The sequence below is a fragment of the Tasmannia lanceolata genome, unplaced genomic scaffold, assembly GCF_043159265.1.
Source record: "Tasmannia lanceolata isolate RefF3 unplaced genomic scaffold, GAP_Taslan_0.1 ptg000003l, whole genome shotgun sequence".
Taxonomy (NCBI): Eukaryota; Viridiplantae; Streptophyta; class Magnoliopsida; order Canellales; family Winteraceae; genus Tasmannia; species Tasmannia lanceolata.
Genome location: NW_027518680.1, coordinates 37074047 through 37090698, shown reverse-complemented (window position 1 = coordinate 37090698; position 16652 = coordinate 37074047). Strand labels below are relative to the sequence as shown.

The 16652-nt window shown below is 39.6% G+C and overlaps 1 long non-coding RNA gene across 2 annotated transcripts in view; it reads left to right on the top strand.

Annotated features, from left to right (window-relative positions):
• The first annotated feature begins 298 nt into the window (after positions 1-298).
• The window catches only part of LOC143862216 (uncharacterized), a 43822-nt gene continuing 27468 nt past the window's right edge, over positions 299-16652 (top strand). For both annotated transcript variants that reach the window (XR_013240220.1, XR_013240218.1), the window contains exon 1: positions 299-866. This is a non-coding gene — a long non-coding RNA (uncharacterized LOC143862216). The remainder of the gene's footprint in view (positions 867-16652) is intronic.

Genomic DNA, 16652 nt, shown 5'->3' with positions numbered 1-16652 from the left:
CTTTTGATCTCACCCCTTATTTTTCTAGAGCCAAAATATAGCAACCCTTGTGCCCAAGTTTAGCATTTTCCTTTGTTCCAAAGACTTGCTAAAATAAAGAAAAGGAATATTCTATTATTCTTCCATCTCGTCCGTCGAAATATTACCTAGAATAAGTGGTTAATCTCAGCCATCCAAGGTCAATCATTTAAATCCTTTCAATTTGGCAACTCTTGCCTCTCGGTCATCTATAAATACCTACTCTCCCCCCTATTCACAGGACCGGAATAGCCCTTAGCTTCCCTCTCTGAAAGAAAAAGTTGTCCTTCTTTCCTTTCCCCCTAGCCGTATGGCCATTATGGCCCAACCCCCATCTCTTCAGCCATGTCCCCATCCCCATCTCCATTAGCCATGTCCCCACTAAACCCATATCCTCACACCCCATGCCCACACAGCCCATGTTCTTATACTACATCCCATATTCCATCTCCATAGAAATACACCCACGCCCACCATTCATTCATACACAAGACTTTTCCCCTTTTCTGTTCATAATCCCAAGTTGCACCCCATCCATATTTGAGTCCCAACTGGCCTTATTCTACCATAGCCCATAACCCATCAACCCATCCCTCTTGTTCATCCTTGGCAAAGCATATTGCCCTAATTTATTTCAATTAGGCCACCCATTCAAGGTGATACTAATCATTCCGCAACAATTGGCAAGAGCACAAGAAAGAGGATCGATATCCGCTATCCAGGAAGAGCCATCCAACCGACGACCTCAACAACTTATTGGTGGCACCCATCGACGATCGGCGTTCAAGAGGGTTAAGGAAGGGCTTTGAGGAGCGTTACGTGGATAGACTCATATCATCCAGGAAAAGGTAGGTACTTAAGGGATCAATTGTTTTAGTTTGCATGCATGCCTTCTTTTAATTTTAACTCCCATTCCCACACCTCTACCTATGCCCTTCAGCCATGGAACCACCTCTTGTAGCGTACCCCTCAACCGGATGCTAACCCATATCCCGAAACCAAATCCTAGCCAGTCCTTAACTCAAACCAAACCCATTTTGGTTCAACCCAACTCAAGACTAATTCAACTCGTACCCGCACCAAGACCCCAATCCGAACCCGAGCCTAGACGGCTAGACCCCTAACCCCGATCCCGCACCCCCCAATCTAAACCCAAGCCTATACCCGTGAGCCCGTATCGAACCAAAACACCAGACCTGCAACGCGGACCTATAACCTGAACCCACAATGCCCCATTTGCCTAGGCCAACATGGCCGTTAGAAAGCTCATGCGCCCTAACCCATGTACTATGTGAATTAGATACACCATATGCAAAATGACCACATGTTATGCATCCCATCACCATGATCACATATCATCATCCACATGCCTATTCACATAATTCCATCCCCATCAGACTATCATATAGCTCATCCCCCATCCATGTAATTCACTCCATATCACATACCATAGCTATCACAGCCCTAGCTTACATACAATAGCTATCATACCCTTAGCCTACATAGAATAACTTTCATCTAATCCATCATCCCGATTCTGCCCGGTCCAACCTGGACCCAATCCTAGTCAGCCCGGGCTCACCCGAGCCAACCCAAGTCAACCCGAGTCTACCCGGGTTCAGCCCGAGCTAACTCGAGCCAACCCGAGTCAACTTGGGATCAACCCGAGTTAACCCGGACCTAACCCGAGTCAACCCAAGTCGACCCGGATCCAACCCGAGCCAATGCGAGTCAGCCCAAGCTAATCTGAGTCCAACCCGAGTTAATTCAAGCAACCGGACCCACTCGGTCCAATTCAACTCGGACTCTAACTCGACCCAAACCGCACCCGCCCGGTCCAATTCAGTCTGAGCCAACCCGAGTCAACCCAAATTCAACATAAGTCAACCCGGTCCCAACCCATCTCAATTCGGGTCCAACCCATGAACCCAAGCCAAGCCGCACCCAAGCTTTTGCAAACCCATGTGCAGGGTGCTATGCATAACATACATACCTCATCCATCAAATCCCCACTACAATACCTGCTGACCCTATCTATTCCCCTATGCCCGAACCATCTAGACGTAGCCATATTCCCACACCTTTTGGTTGCATCCTCTATCACTACTCAAACCTAACCCAAACCACTTGAACCCCCTGGTTCAACTTGTCTCAACCAAGTTTGACGAGGGTCCAACCCAGACCCACACCCAAAGCCGCACCCCAAACCCAAGTTGCAGGCCCAACCCCAAGCCACACACCCAACCTAGTTCGCCCCACCCAAACCCCAAGCCGCACCCCAACTCCACTCAACCCGAACTACCCGATTCAGCCTAACCCAAGCCTACCCAAACCCAACCCGGTTCAGCCCCAACTTGGACCCACAACCCGACCCCAACCCGGTTCAACCCAACCCAACCCGGTTCAGCCTTAAACCGGTTCGGCCCCAACTCGGACCCACAACCCGACCCAACCCGAACCTAGCTTGACCCAACCTGAGTCAACCCAACCCAACTGGACCCAATCCGAACCCAACTCCACCCAACCCGAGCCGTGCTCCAACTGGACCCAACCCATAGTCAGCCCGAATCTGTAATCCGGACCTACTTGAGCCCAGACCCGCATCCTAAATCCGTGCCGACACCCATAATCCCAATCACGAGCCCGGAGCCGTAATCTGAACCCAATTCTATTCAACCCGGTTCAACTTGAAACTGCGCCCAACCATCAACCCAATACCACCCGTCCAAGTACTTCATCAGACCCATGCAACACAATTGTAATTCGCATGCCCATTCATGACACATATCCCCCATCTTCAACAATATTGTCATCTAACCATAGATCAATTACCCTGCATATATCATCCCCCACCCCCATCAGAGCCATCATCCCATTAATTAAAACCATCATACTCGTTAACATAAACCACCATCAGATCTACCATCCCATTAACCCAAGCCCAACAAGATGCTCTCTTGCTGTACCCCATCCACCTTGACCAATTATGCCTCTCCCGCATATTCAATACCTCCATCCACATATGTCATTCCCATGAATTAGTTCCCATGCCCATCTACTCTAACAATATCCAAATCTAATCCGAAGATCTTATTAGGCCCCATGGCCAAGGGCGATACTTCCATTCAAGGTCAAAGTTCCGAGGCTCATCTACCCAAGCTAAAATCCCTACCGTCCATCTGACCTAACCCTGAACCTTTAGAATCCCACCCTTACTAAGTTAACCAAAGCCTAAATCGAATCCAACTCGGACTGCAATTCGAACCTAACCCAACCCAGTCCAACCCTGAACTATACCCTATCAACCCGGTCCAACTCGGACCTGCAACTCGATCACAACCCGGTTCAACCTGTCCCAACCTGGTTCCGCCCCGACCCAACCCGATTCAACCTGTCCCAACCCGGTGCAACCTATTCCAACCCGCAATCAGCCCCACAAATCGCCCACAACCCGACACCGTATCAGCCCCGCAACCCTCACTCTAAAGCCACACCCTAAGCCGCACCCCTACCCATACCCCATCAAAAATTCACTACGCATGCCTCATTTCTAATTGCTTTAATCACTCGGCTACTAACATCAACAGCACACCTATTCCATGCCCCCATAGCCATCCAACATCTCCATACCTCTATACATATTCGGACATCATTTCCTAACCCACGCCATAACCACATCCATATCCCACAACATATCAGTAGCTTCCCCATTACTATCCCAACCTATCTAATAACCCAAAAGAACATAACCGGTTCATGTGTTCATGCAATCGGCACCTAACCGGACATAGGCCAAAATTCTAAGCCCCAACCGGATCCAACCCGAACGCACTCTACGCGGACTAAATCCGAGCCAAAACCAACCAAATTTATAACCACCGAGTCTATGCAGTTTGTGTATCACCCAAAATCATTCATGACCTGTACCTAGAAAAAGATATTCAAATCTCTTTTGAATGGTTAGAACAGTGCATTAAATATATGATGATATGTGCGCAACCCATGCAACCTAATTAATCAATCATTTGTGGGCACATGCACATATAATCCTTTGTATGTATTGAGTGAGGCCGTTCCACTCAAGCAGTGCCCCTACATGCGTGTGCTGAATCCCTATGTTCAAGCCCTCATATACACAGGCTGAGTTTATGTGTGCACTCCCATCCAAGCCGTATGCAATCTTACTCGGTCCAACTCGGACCCAACTCAACAAACCCTACACCTGATCTAGTTAAATCCAATGTAACAGATACCATTCCCATCTATATTTCACACACCCTACCCCACCATCCCATAGCCATAAGCCTTAAACCCCATGACCATAGCCACACATCATACACCACATGCCCTTTATTCATCCACCCAACAGTACCCTCATACACCCATACACTAGACCCGGTCAACCCAGTTAACCCGGCCATCGGGCCCACTCGGCCCAATTAATTCATTCCCCCTAAGAGCCACTTTGCCATATTGGTTCCTAAGATACTCAACCCGTCCAAACAAGCCAACCCGGATCGAACCGGATTCAACCCGATTCAACCCGAGTCCGACCCAAGCTAATCCGAGTCAGCCCGTGTCCAACCGGCATCAACCCGAGTTCAACCCAAGCTAACCTGAGCCGACCCAAGTACAATCCAAGCCAACCTGAGCCAACCCTAGTCCAACCCGGACCCAACACGTCTTGACTCGACCCGAACAAACTCAACCCAGCCCATATCCTTAGGACCCAAATCGAGTTACATCCTTCCCAAGCTCAGCCGAGTCATATCCTTACACCCCAACCGAGTCATACACTTTGGACCTAAACCGAGTTGCACCCTTCACCCAAACTGGCTTACATCCTCTTTTAATTCAACCAAGTTAAACCTTGAATCCTGAACCCAATTCGAAGTTCCAAAATCCAAATCCAAGTTTCCAATTCCCAGATCCAAACCCGAGTTTTCAATCCCAAATTTCAATCTCAAATCGTAAAACCAATGGAACTATGTGTGGCTTGATCCCCACCATGGGGTACGTAGGCAACTTGGCACTCCCAAGTTCAGTCGCACCCTTCTCCATCTTCTCGTTCCCTTACACCCTTCCTCATCTCTTTCATTCCCCTTTTCACCATTTCCTTTTCCCTAAACTTTTTCGCATGCTAGATGTTTCTTTTTATATTCTAGTCGCATGAGTAATTGCATGTTTAGATTTCTTTGTTTGATAATTGTTCTCATCCTATGCTAGAAATAATATGTTGATTGCTTGTTATGCCTAGAATTCGCATGGTAGGTTATTTGTTTCTGTTAGAATAATTGTTTCTATGCTTATTTATTTGTGATGTTGAAACTCTAAAAGAAATCGAAAATCTAAAAGAACCTAAGAACTCACATCATTGGAAAATCACTACTCCAAAATCTTAAATTCCAAAAACATAAATACCTTAGGTTCTAAAACTTAGAAATTTCACTCTATGTTTCACAATAGAACTTTTAGAGTCCAAACTTCACAAGAATACTAAAAATGCAACTTAGGTTCATTGCATTAGATCAGGTTCATATAGCGTAGGTCACTTCACCTCAAATCAATTAATCAAATTCAACTCAAATCAAAGCTCATCAATCTCAAAACAACCACATAGGCACATAGGCATGTAGTTGCATGTAGGATGCGCCTGCATGAGTCTAAACTGTGAACGGCTAAACAATTAGAATGCACTTAGGTTAATAAAATTCACATTCATCCCCTTAGTTAAACCTAAATAATTAAAGCTTTTAAAAGTTAGGCAAGGTCGGTGTTTTACACTTCGTGCGGTACACTTCGTGCGGTACACTTTTCGACCTCGTAACTAGGTAACTTACCCAGAACTCAAAACGTAGACCAAATTAACAGAGCTAATGATGGGTCCTAGATCCCTAATCTAGGTGGCGACTCTGGTCAGTTGCTTCTTTCGTGAAGTTAGGACTTTTATCCTAAATTTATGAAAAAAGCAACCATATTCAAATCCAATGGACAAATGCGCTATCATCATCATAAAAACACACACCCTTGTGGGCCACCACCTCCAGGTCGGGATCCACAGGTGCGCCGTCCTCATATTCGGGGGAGAGACATTGGGCGGGAGTCCTCAGGGAACGAGGAGCAAGATCGTGCTCCATAGTACTGTAAACACCCCATTTTGATCGAACTCCTTTACATCTTGTTTTGAATAAAAACTTAATAAATGAATGATTTAGAGTCTCAAATTGTACCCCAGGGTAGGTTACGATCCCAAGTAGGTCCCTTTAAAATTTTGTCAAAATCTGTTGAAAAATGCTCAATAAGACAAGCCGAATTAGAATTGTAGTACAAAAGGGAAGTGAAATATCTTGTAATTCAGTCAGTTTTTACACTAGAGCAGAAAGGGGGGTGTATTATTCCTGTAAATTCTCCCACGAAGAATTTTACTTGAAATTACCCATTTTTTAGTCAAAGCACAAAATATGCATAAAAGATGATTGTTTGGGGAAACTTGTGGGGGTAAAAAATTAACATATTTTTTCTATAAATAGGAGATCAAGGGCCCTCATTTGGGTATCTTTCTTCTAAATCTAGGGTTTGTGCTTAAGAGAGACTTTATAGAGAGAGAGAGTTTTCTAGAGAGAGAGAGAAAGCTTTCTAGAGAGAGAAGATTCTAGAGAGAGAATTCTAGAGTGAGAAAGAGTTTTAGAGAGAGAAAGAAGGAGATCTAGAGAGAGAAAGAAGGATGAGAATAAGCTTTCAATGAGAGATCCAAGAGAAGAGAGCACAAGGCTAGTAGATTTTGAGTTTTCTTTGAAAATCTAACTTAAAATAAAAACTCTAAGTGGAAAATGCTTAAAAATAGTTAGATCTAGTAACCTAGGGCTAAAATCTACCAAAATATATTTAAAAACATATCTTATATAAAGATCTAAAGTAATTCACTTCAGATTTTGAGTTGTAGTTGAATTTCGATGTGAAAATAGCAAAATTAGGTGTTGTCCACTCATTTCTGCCATTTTTCATCAATTTCGGTTGAAATTTGTAGATATTTCTCTTCCTAAGGTGTAGATCTCATTGAAATCTTCGATTTCGCATATTATAGCCCAAAATTGGCTAAGAAATGAAGAAGTTATGCCAATTTTAAGATTTCAACTAAAAATTTGGGTTAAAATGGTGAATTTTTGGATGATTTTTGTGAAAATCTTTAAATCTGATGTGTTAGCCTTTGGAATTAAAAAAATGTGTTAATATGTGTGTAATGTGAATATCTATTAAAATACATGATAGATCTAGGATTTTGATGTGAAATGCTTTTGCAAGATGACGAAAATATTGAAATATATACTGTCTAGATTTGTATTTGCATCATTTTTTATAATTTTGGGTCAAATCTGAAAGGGATGGACTGAAAAAGGTTGTAGAGCATTCCCAAATCTTCGATTTGACACATTATGGCCCTAATTTGGCCAAAGGATAAGAGTTTTGCTCTTTTTAAGTTTCAGTCATCCAATGTCAATTTTTGTAGTTTTTTTAAAATTTATCGCGTCGAGTAACTTCTGGGCTGCTTCTGGCAGGATTCGGCTGGAGCCATAGAAGGCAAAGTTGTTCTTCATGAGATTTCCTAAAACTTTGTTAATATGTGCATTTTTCCAGAAACAATGTCTGGTGTGTCAAAAATCACTTTCAAATTTTGATTTTCTAGTAAAACTGTATTTGCTGTAATAGCATATTGTCGGCCATTTTTTAGGCACTTCCGGCTAGATCTGGCCGGAGCCATAGAAGACAGTTATTTCTTGAATGATTTTTTAAAACTTTTTCCTTGAGCAAATTTTTCAGAAATGATATTTTCAGTGTAAAAAAGCGGAGCGGGAACTTTTAGCTGAAACACTAAGGTCTTTTAATGGCGATGGATCAGAAGCAACCACTTCTGGCCGGATCCAAACGAAGTGATCAACTAAGAGAATGTCACTCATGCTGGGATCTACAATTTTGGTTAGTAGGGTTTCTTATGGTTTTGATGTTTGAGGGGTCCGAAATTCAATGCAAAGTATCATTTTTCACACTATATGACAACTATCCAATTTCTTGAAAATCATGGGCAGCATGAGCTCTAATAATTTTTAGTGGTTGTTTTTTGGATTTTTTGAGCTTTGTACCAAGTCATGAATCATCTTTTGTATGTTTTCCATGATTTACTTGTCTTTTTTGGGACATTTGTGTGAAAATTGCATCTGTAGTTGTGATTTTGCCTTTTATTACTTTTCAAGGCTATTTTGGGCTTAAATCATTTTTAATGCTTATGGTTGTGGGACCCGATCCCGCGAGAGGGGTGGGGCGCGAGCCGCCACGCTCTCTCTTGGTCTCTTGTACCCACGCGAATGGCGTGTGCTTTTTATTATTGATTTTAATTACCCAACCAAACAGGCAGCAACCAAGCCATAGGGTGTAAACAAACGTGCAACCCAGTACCCATAAGGGCAGGGGTAAGCCGCCGAGCTTAGCAAGATGTGATTTAATTCATCTTTTCCGTGAACTTGGGATCACTAAGTGTAGACACCCCATTTTGCTCCGCTTTTAATCAACAAAGAAGTTAGTGTCTCGCTATCTCTTTTTCAGTGTTTTCCGTTCCCGTGTCCGTCCTTTATGCTTTCTCGATCTTTTCAATCATTTCTGCCATGTTTCGAATTTTTCCGCTAAGTGTTGAGAGGGGTTATTCACAAGAATCCGAGCAAGGGAGAGCTTCGACCCGTCGGTGGGCCCGCATTGAACATTTGTTTAAATTTGGATCAACAGGGGGCCCGCATATTGTTAGTGAAAAATGAGTTTCGAACCTACTTCGATCTAATGCCTAAAGATAACCATCAGGGGAACAGTCAAGATCCCAGAGAAGTCATTTTAACAACAAATTTTGTTGCGATCATCAAGTTGAATTGTTCGGATAACTCTCGGAAATAGCTTTGAGGCATAACTTTATAAATTATTGGCTCAGGTTATCCCATGAAAAATGATTTTGAGGGCCCAACCCATTGGTATTGCGGCCCACTAATCGGGCGGATTGGCTCATCCAATGGTCGATTTGTGGGGTATGACCATCCATGTTGTGACCCATCAATTAGGTAGTTCAGATCATCTTACGGAGATAATTTCAAGGGAGCCACTCATTTATGTTGCGGCCAAATCAAATGGAAGGATTGGATCATCTAGAGGATCGTTATTTTTGGGGGCAATGCGAACCATTAACAGGAGGTTCAGATAAGCCTACAAAATTGATTTAAAGGGACAACCACATATGTGTAACCCGGCAAATGGACGATTTTGATCATCTATTAAATAAAGGAAGAAGGGCCCACTATTGCCAAAAGGGGAAGATATGGACGTCCATTTAAGTTATGGGTTTTTTATCTAAGCAGTTGAGTCCATTCCTATATTAATGTCAAGAGGATGAATGTCTTGGCTAAAGATAGAAATCATGGAAGCAATAACCTACCCGGCATGGCAACAATTACCTTTGATATATATAAATACATGTATGTATAATGGCAATTATGATGTCAATGGATGAAAAAAAAATTGAAAAAAAAAGAAACAGCAGCCAAGCTTTCTATATTTTCAATCGATTATTAAGAAAAGAGCTAAAAAAAGAAACAGGATAAAAGGAAAAATCATGGTTGTCTCGGGTAATTAGAGGAGGTGATATAGATGGAAAGAGGGGATTCAACATAAAAGAAAAAAAAGGAAGAAGAGTAGCAGCTTAAAAAGGTAAGGGAAGAAAAAACTATAACAGGGAGAGGCTCTTAAAAGAGAAATTTTCTTTTTTTTATCAAGGCTGGTTCTAATTTTGAGGGAGGATACCAATTCTCTCCGGGGGCCTAGAAAAGAAAAGGGAGAAGAGAGAGGAGGGAGAGAATGGATCGCTCGGACCCGTCTCCATCCGAGTAAAATTGCAGAGCCTCTGTTTCTTTCAAACTCTCGGCATTCTCTCTGTTTCAGCCGAAAGGTGGCTTCCAAACTCTCCACCCTCACTCTATTCCAACAGAAAGATAGATTATCATTCTTCTCTTGTTTCACAAAGCAACTGAAAAGCAGAGTTTCGGATCCCTCTGTGTTCCCCTCTCATCTCTCCACACATCTCACGGCCCACTCTCACCTCTCTCCCTCTCCCTTAACCTCTCGTTCTGTTCTCACCACCTCGGTTAATTCCTCACTACCCCACTCAACCTCTCTTTCCTCTCCTCCATCCTCAATCTTTTCATTTCACTCCTTCACAACCTCTCTCGTACATTTTATCTCTCGAAAAACAGACGAGTGACTCTCCCATGCTCTCTCTCAATCTCTCAACAGTCCCCATCTCTCGGTCTTCATTGCCCTCTCCCCATCACTCTTTCTCTCGATCTCCCTCAAGCTCTCTCCCTGGCTCGCTCATTTTCTTAAAAAAATATATAAAAAAAAAACGTGAAAACAGAGTATACGTATACTCTGTTTTCTCTCTTTCTCACTCTCTACTATTTTCTCTCTCTCTTTCTCTCTCTGTTACTCTCTCTCTCTGTTACTCTCTCTCTCCCTCTCTCTCTCTCTCTCCCTCTCTTGGCCTCTCTCTCTCTCATTCTCCATCAATCTCTCTCTCTCGGCAGTAACGGAAACAAAGAAAACAAAGAAAAAAAAGAAGAAGGGAGCGGGTAGGATCGCAGTGTCGGCGGGATTTCTCGGATTTTTCGGGTCTCGGATTCGGGGAGGATTTCCATCACAAGTTAGTACACTATTCTCAGATTTTTCCCGGATGATTTGGCATTTTTTTATATTTTTTGCATGATTTTTAAACATTTAATTGAATTTAAATGAATATTATATGTGTGTGCTAAAAATCATGATCTGCATGAGTGTTTCAAATTCGTTTCGTCCCGAAATTTAATACGATGTTCTACTTAACTAGAGTAAAATAACTATCGGATCGGATCGGACATTGGATCAAAGGTTTTTTAAAATTTGAGTGAAGAACGGAATTTTGTTTAAAATAATGGCTGAGAAATTACGAAATTCGAAAAAATAGCCATCTCAGGATGATCTATTTTTTGGAATTTTAAATTTTTCTTGTGTTCATCATATTTATTGCTGCTATAAAATTTTCAAGTCATTTGGATCTTGTTTTCTATGGGATGTAGTGTTAATTCATAATCAGGTTTTAAATTGAAAAATCCGAAACTGGTAGTAAATAGTCTTTAAAATTCATGAAAATCTCATAGCATGCTATGTTTACTTATATCTTACTAATGTAGAAATTTCATTGAATTTGGATTTCTATTTCTAGTAGTTTCTGTGTTAATTTTGCAATCTGGTCTTATTGTTGTTAAATCAAAATTAAATATGAGCTTAATGTAAAAATCTGCAAAATTCATCCAGTAAGCTACATTCATTCCCATCCTGCTGCTGTAGAAATTTCGATTCATTTCGAATTCGTTTGCAACAATTTCACCTGTAAAATCACTCACATGTTTAAAATTGATAAATTCCATTGAAAATTCGAAATTAATAAAAAAATCATTCTCAAAATTTCTAAAGAACCTTACATTTTTGTCACATATTCACTCCTCAATCTATTGAAACAGAAATCTTAGGATCTTTAGATTTCCCTGGAAAATGGCCAGTGCATCCATAATCGTATCCCTATTGCACTTGATCTTTGACAATTTGAATATTTAAGCCAGGCAATAAGATGTTATAACCTAAGTATTAAATTGCGCAAGGAAAGAGCGCACGATTCCCTCCCTTGGATGCCATTCTGGGCCGAAATTGGTGAACTCTAGAACCATTGGTATTCCTTAAATGTCCATAAACTGAAAATCCTTAAAATCTGAAATTCATTAACTTCAAGAACTGAAATCGATTCATCTCGTGTCTCTCGGAACCATTGGATTATGGTTTCTGTCATAAGAACCCTTATAGCCCAATTTAGGAACACTGGTGTCGTGTCTTGTCCTAAGTTTTAGGGAGTCTTAAGTTTTAGGAGTCCTAGAGTTAGGAGTCCAGCCTCATCACGTACGTTTGCTATGGATAGCAACCGTGCCATAGGTCTAGTTACACTAGTCACCCAATCTTTCCCTAGGACAAGCCTAGTAAACTAGGATGTAGGCTAACCTGCATTAGTCTAAGGAACAACTTGCATTTAGATAAGAATCATATAGCATCTTAGATGAAATCCTAGGATAATAAAATCCTCAACTTGAATTAAATAACTCCTCTTAAAACTGTTGAAACAGTCAAATCAGTCTAGATCGGTGTCTTAGTTGAGTTAGGCATAAGTAGCTTAGCTTAGGTGCACCGAACTACGTCGACTCTGATCTTAGTGAGGCTTGGGTACGTAGGTAGCTTGGATGTCTGACGGCATACCAACCGCGAGTCGGCACCACAACAAATTGTGGTGTTTTGTATATTAATTTTCTTGTAAATGCTTAATTAAATCACCTAGGATTTTCCATGAAATTAGAATCTTAGGAGAACTTGCACCTAGATTGAATTCAAACAAATTAAGGAATCAAGATACACATTTAGGATCTACAATGAAATTAGATCATAGGATGCATGTCACATAGCTAGCACATTAACAGAGAGTTGAATGAGCCATTTAAAATAAATTTAAAAGAGTTAACTTTTGGAATCGAAGACCGATTATCGGGCAGGAATGGTGCATGTGGTGGATAAATCCCCATACCTTCCATTCTTGTAACCAGGTAGCGAGTCTAGATTTCTGGTTAATTATGGGTCCTAGATCCCACATCTAGGTGGCGACACTGTCAGTCTCTTTCGTGTGGAATTCGGATTGCCTTAGTGATCCCAAGTTCACATAAAAGATGAATTTAAATCAATAATAAAGAAGCACACGCCAATCGCGTGGGTACGAGAGACCAAGAGAGGCCACGCTCCTCTTGCGGGATCGGGTCGCACACTAAGGAAATCCGAATTTCACGCAAAAGAGAGTGACAGAGTCGCCACCTAGATGAGAGATCTAGGACCCATAATTGACCAGAAATCTAGACTCTTTACCTGGTTACGAGAATGGAAGGTATGTGGAGTTACCACCACATGCACCATTCCTGCCCGATAATCGGTCTTCAATTCCAAAAGTTAACTCTTTCGAATTTCTTTTAAATGGCTCATTTAACTCTATATTAATGTGCGAACTATGTGACATGCATCCTAAGATCTAATTTCAATGTAATTCCTAAATGTGTATTTTAATTTTCTTAATTTGTTTGAATTCAATCTAAGTGAAAGTTCTCCTAAAATTCTAATTTCATGAAAAGTCCTAAGTGATTTAATTACTTTTAATTTAAAGATTAAAGTACAAAACCCCACTTATGTGTGGAGCCGACTCGTGATTGGTATGCCATCAAGCATCCAAGCTGCCTACGTACCCAAGCCTCACTGGGATCAGAGTCGACGTAGTTCGGTGCACCTGAACTAAGTTACTTATGCCTAACTCATCTAGGACACCGATCTAGACTGGATTGACTGTTTCAACAGTTTTAAGAGAAATTATTTAATTCAAGTTGAAGATTTTATTATCCTAGGACTTCATCTAAGATGCTATATGGTCCTATCTAAGTGCAAGACATCCCTTTGACTAATGCAGGTGAACCTACATCCTAGGTAACTAGGCTTGTCCTATGAGAAAAGTGAGGTGACTAGTCTAACTAGATCTATGGTACGGTTGCTATCCATAGCAAACGCCCGTGATAAGGCTGGACTCCTAACTCTAGGACTCTCTAAAACCTAAGACACGACATGACGCAAATGTTCCTAAATAGGGCTCTAATGGTTCTTACGATGGAAACCGCAATCCAACGGTTCCGAAAGACATGATGTAAATTGATTCAATTTGCTGAAGTTAATGATTTTCAGATTTCAAGGATTTTCGGTTCCTAAACATCTAAGGAATACCAAAGGCTCTATGGTTCGCAAGTTTCGACCTCGAATCACAACCATGGAAGGGAATCGTGCTCTCAACCCTTGTATAATTTAGCACGTAAATTATAGTATCTTATTGCCTGGCATATTTCTCAGGATTTCCGTGGACAGTGGACCTCAGAGCTAATATCATATTATAATTTACGCACTCCAATTATGCTGGATCGATCGCAATTAGTATACGATTATGGTTACGATCTCGGCAGTTAAATTGTCACAGCATAGCCAATTTACAAAGGCAATCTATGAACCCTAAGATTTCTGTTTCAAAAAGTTAGGGATTGAATTTATGATGAAAAGTTAAAGTTTTTTGGAGATTTTTACTGACTTTTGTATTGATTTGCTATTAAATTGTGATTTAATATCATTAAGACCAGATTGTTAGGAATACACAGTAACCCTAAGCAATCGAACTATAAATCAGTTAAAACGTTTCCAGTAACAAGATATGGATAATTGTAGCTGACTGGAAACATTTCATGGATTATCATTAAGATTTGATATCAATTTCTGATTTTTTAAAATTTAAATCAGATTATAGATTAACACATCAACTTGTAGCATATCAGTTTCAAATTAATCCAAACTTTCACAGAATAAATATAATCATGAGATTAGACTACTGTATGACTTTCATGAATTTTTATTACGATTTGATGCCAATTGAAATTCACACAAAAATCGGATGAAACCAAATAATTACGTAAAAAGCAAACTTAATAATATCCTAAAATCAAATAAAAAATTCCAGTAGATATATAATAGATTATAAAATTTTCTATCAAAATTTCAAAACTTAAAAATTAAATCTCCTCCATAAAATCGATTTTTAAATAGAAAAGGGGAATTTATTTCCTAGAAATTGAAACCCATTTATTAAAATAAATTACAAAACCATATTAAAACTTTTCAAAACCAATTTAAAATTTTTATCTAACATTCCAGTAACCTAAGTTACTGGTTTGTAAAGAAAAATTTCAAAAATTTACTAATTTAATACGAAAAAGAATTACAGCCGTAAAACGAAAAAGCTATTAGAAAACAAATAAAAAAACCTTTTTTCAAAAAAAAAATCTCATGAAAAATTCAATTTATTATTGAAAATTCATTCTGGAGAGGTTCATTAATTTTTAAAATATTTTGATATTTATTAAAAATGACCGAAATTTAAAATAATTTAAAACCGGATTAAAAAAATACAAAAAAATCTAAACTTTTTTGGGTATTCTGGAAATCAAAACATTAGTTTGGAAATAAGATTTTATAAATTTTAGACATGGTTTGATATACTTTTGGATTCGTTCATCAAGAAATAACCACTTTCGGGGTTATTGTTTGAAAATTAGAATGGAAATTAAAATGCCAAAACGTGATTGAAAATTAAGTTTCCAGGAGTATTTTATTTTATATAAATCTCAAAAAATATCAGTTTTTAAAGAAACCCACGTTTTCTAACACTTGCTTTGATAATCCGATTTAAATCCATATTGAATAAAAAACAAAAGAAAACATTATTAAATGGAGAAAATTTAATTTTTGGATCAAATTTTGGATTTTGAAAACTCATAATCTATATTATAACATACTGGAATTTCAAGAAAAATTCATTGATTTGATATATCAAAAGTAAAACCCTAGCATGCTTTTCTACTTTTGATATTACAAAGATAAAGATCCTACCGTTGATCGCGCTCCTTGTCTCTAGGGTGCGTAGATCCGAGGTATACGCTTTGTCGCACCCTTTTATATGATGAAGAAGACCCAAAGAACACTCCAATAATTCTTGATTGTGTGATGCCTTGGAGAAGAAAAAGGAATTCAAGAATTCCTTTTGTGAAGAACACTTGAGAGAGAGATCACACTTCAAGAGAAAAGAAATTTTTTTTTCTTCTTGGGAAGAGAGAGAAAAAAAATGAATTTTGATCTTTTTCCAATCTTTTTTAGGATTGTTTGCTTTGATTTTTATACAAAAAAGCTAGGGTTAAGAGAGAAATAGTAGTTCCCAATGTGAGAGCTCTCATTTTTTGCTTGTTTCCAATTTTTCCCTCTTGCTTGCTTTCTTTCTTGTTTCCAAATTGGATTTGATTACAATCTTAATTTATTATCAATCAAGACATGCTATTCTTTATTCCATATTGCTTCTTCGGAAGAAAACCTTTTTTTTAAGCAATCATTTCTCTTTCCCTTCTTTCCTTCTTTTTTTTTTTTTTTATTCTTTTTATTTTTCTTTTAACAAATATGATGTCACCATTGTGACATCATCAAAGTTGGATGCTCAATTCATGTGGGTCAGCCATGTGGGGCGCCTACCATAGTGGTCGACCCATATGGGTGAACCCACATGAGATCCATCTTTATGGGCTTTAGCCCAATAGGCCATTTCACACGGGTTTCGGATTTTTCCATAAAAATTCAATAAAATCTTTCTAAATTCAACATTCTATATATGGACCCAACCCATTTGACATTTATGGTGCATCCCTCACACATGATCGAACCATCTTTTTTGGGAAAATAATTTTTCGGACCAAAATGCCCCTATTTGACAATTACACATCCAAATGTGACCAAAATAACCTTAAATTGGTTCACCCCTAAAAGGAAATGTTAAAAATGGAAAGTCTTTGTGATCAAACTTCAAAAATAGAAACTTTTAAAGTTAGGTCTTTTTGATGAGCAATATCAAACAG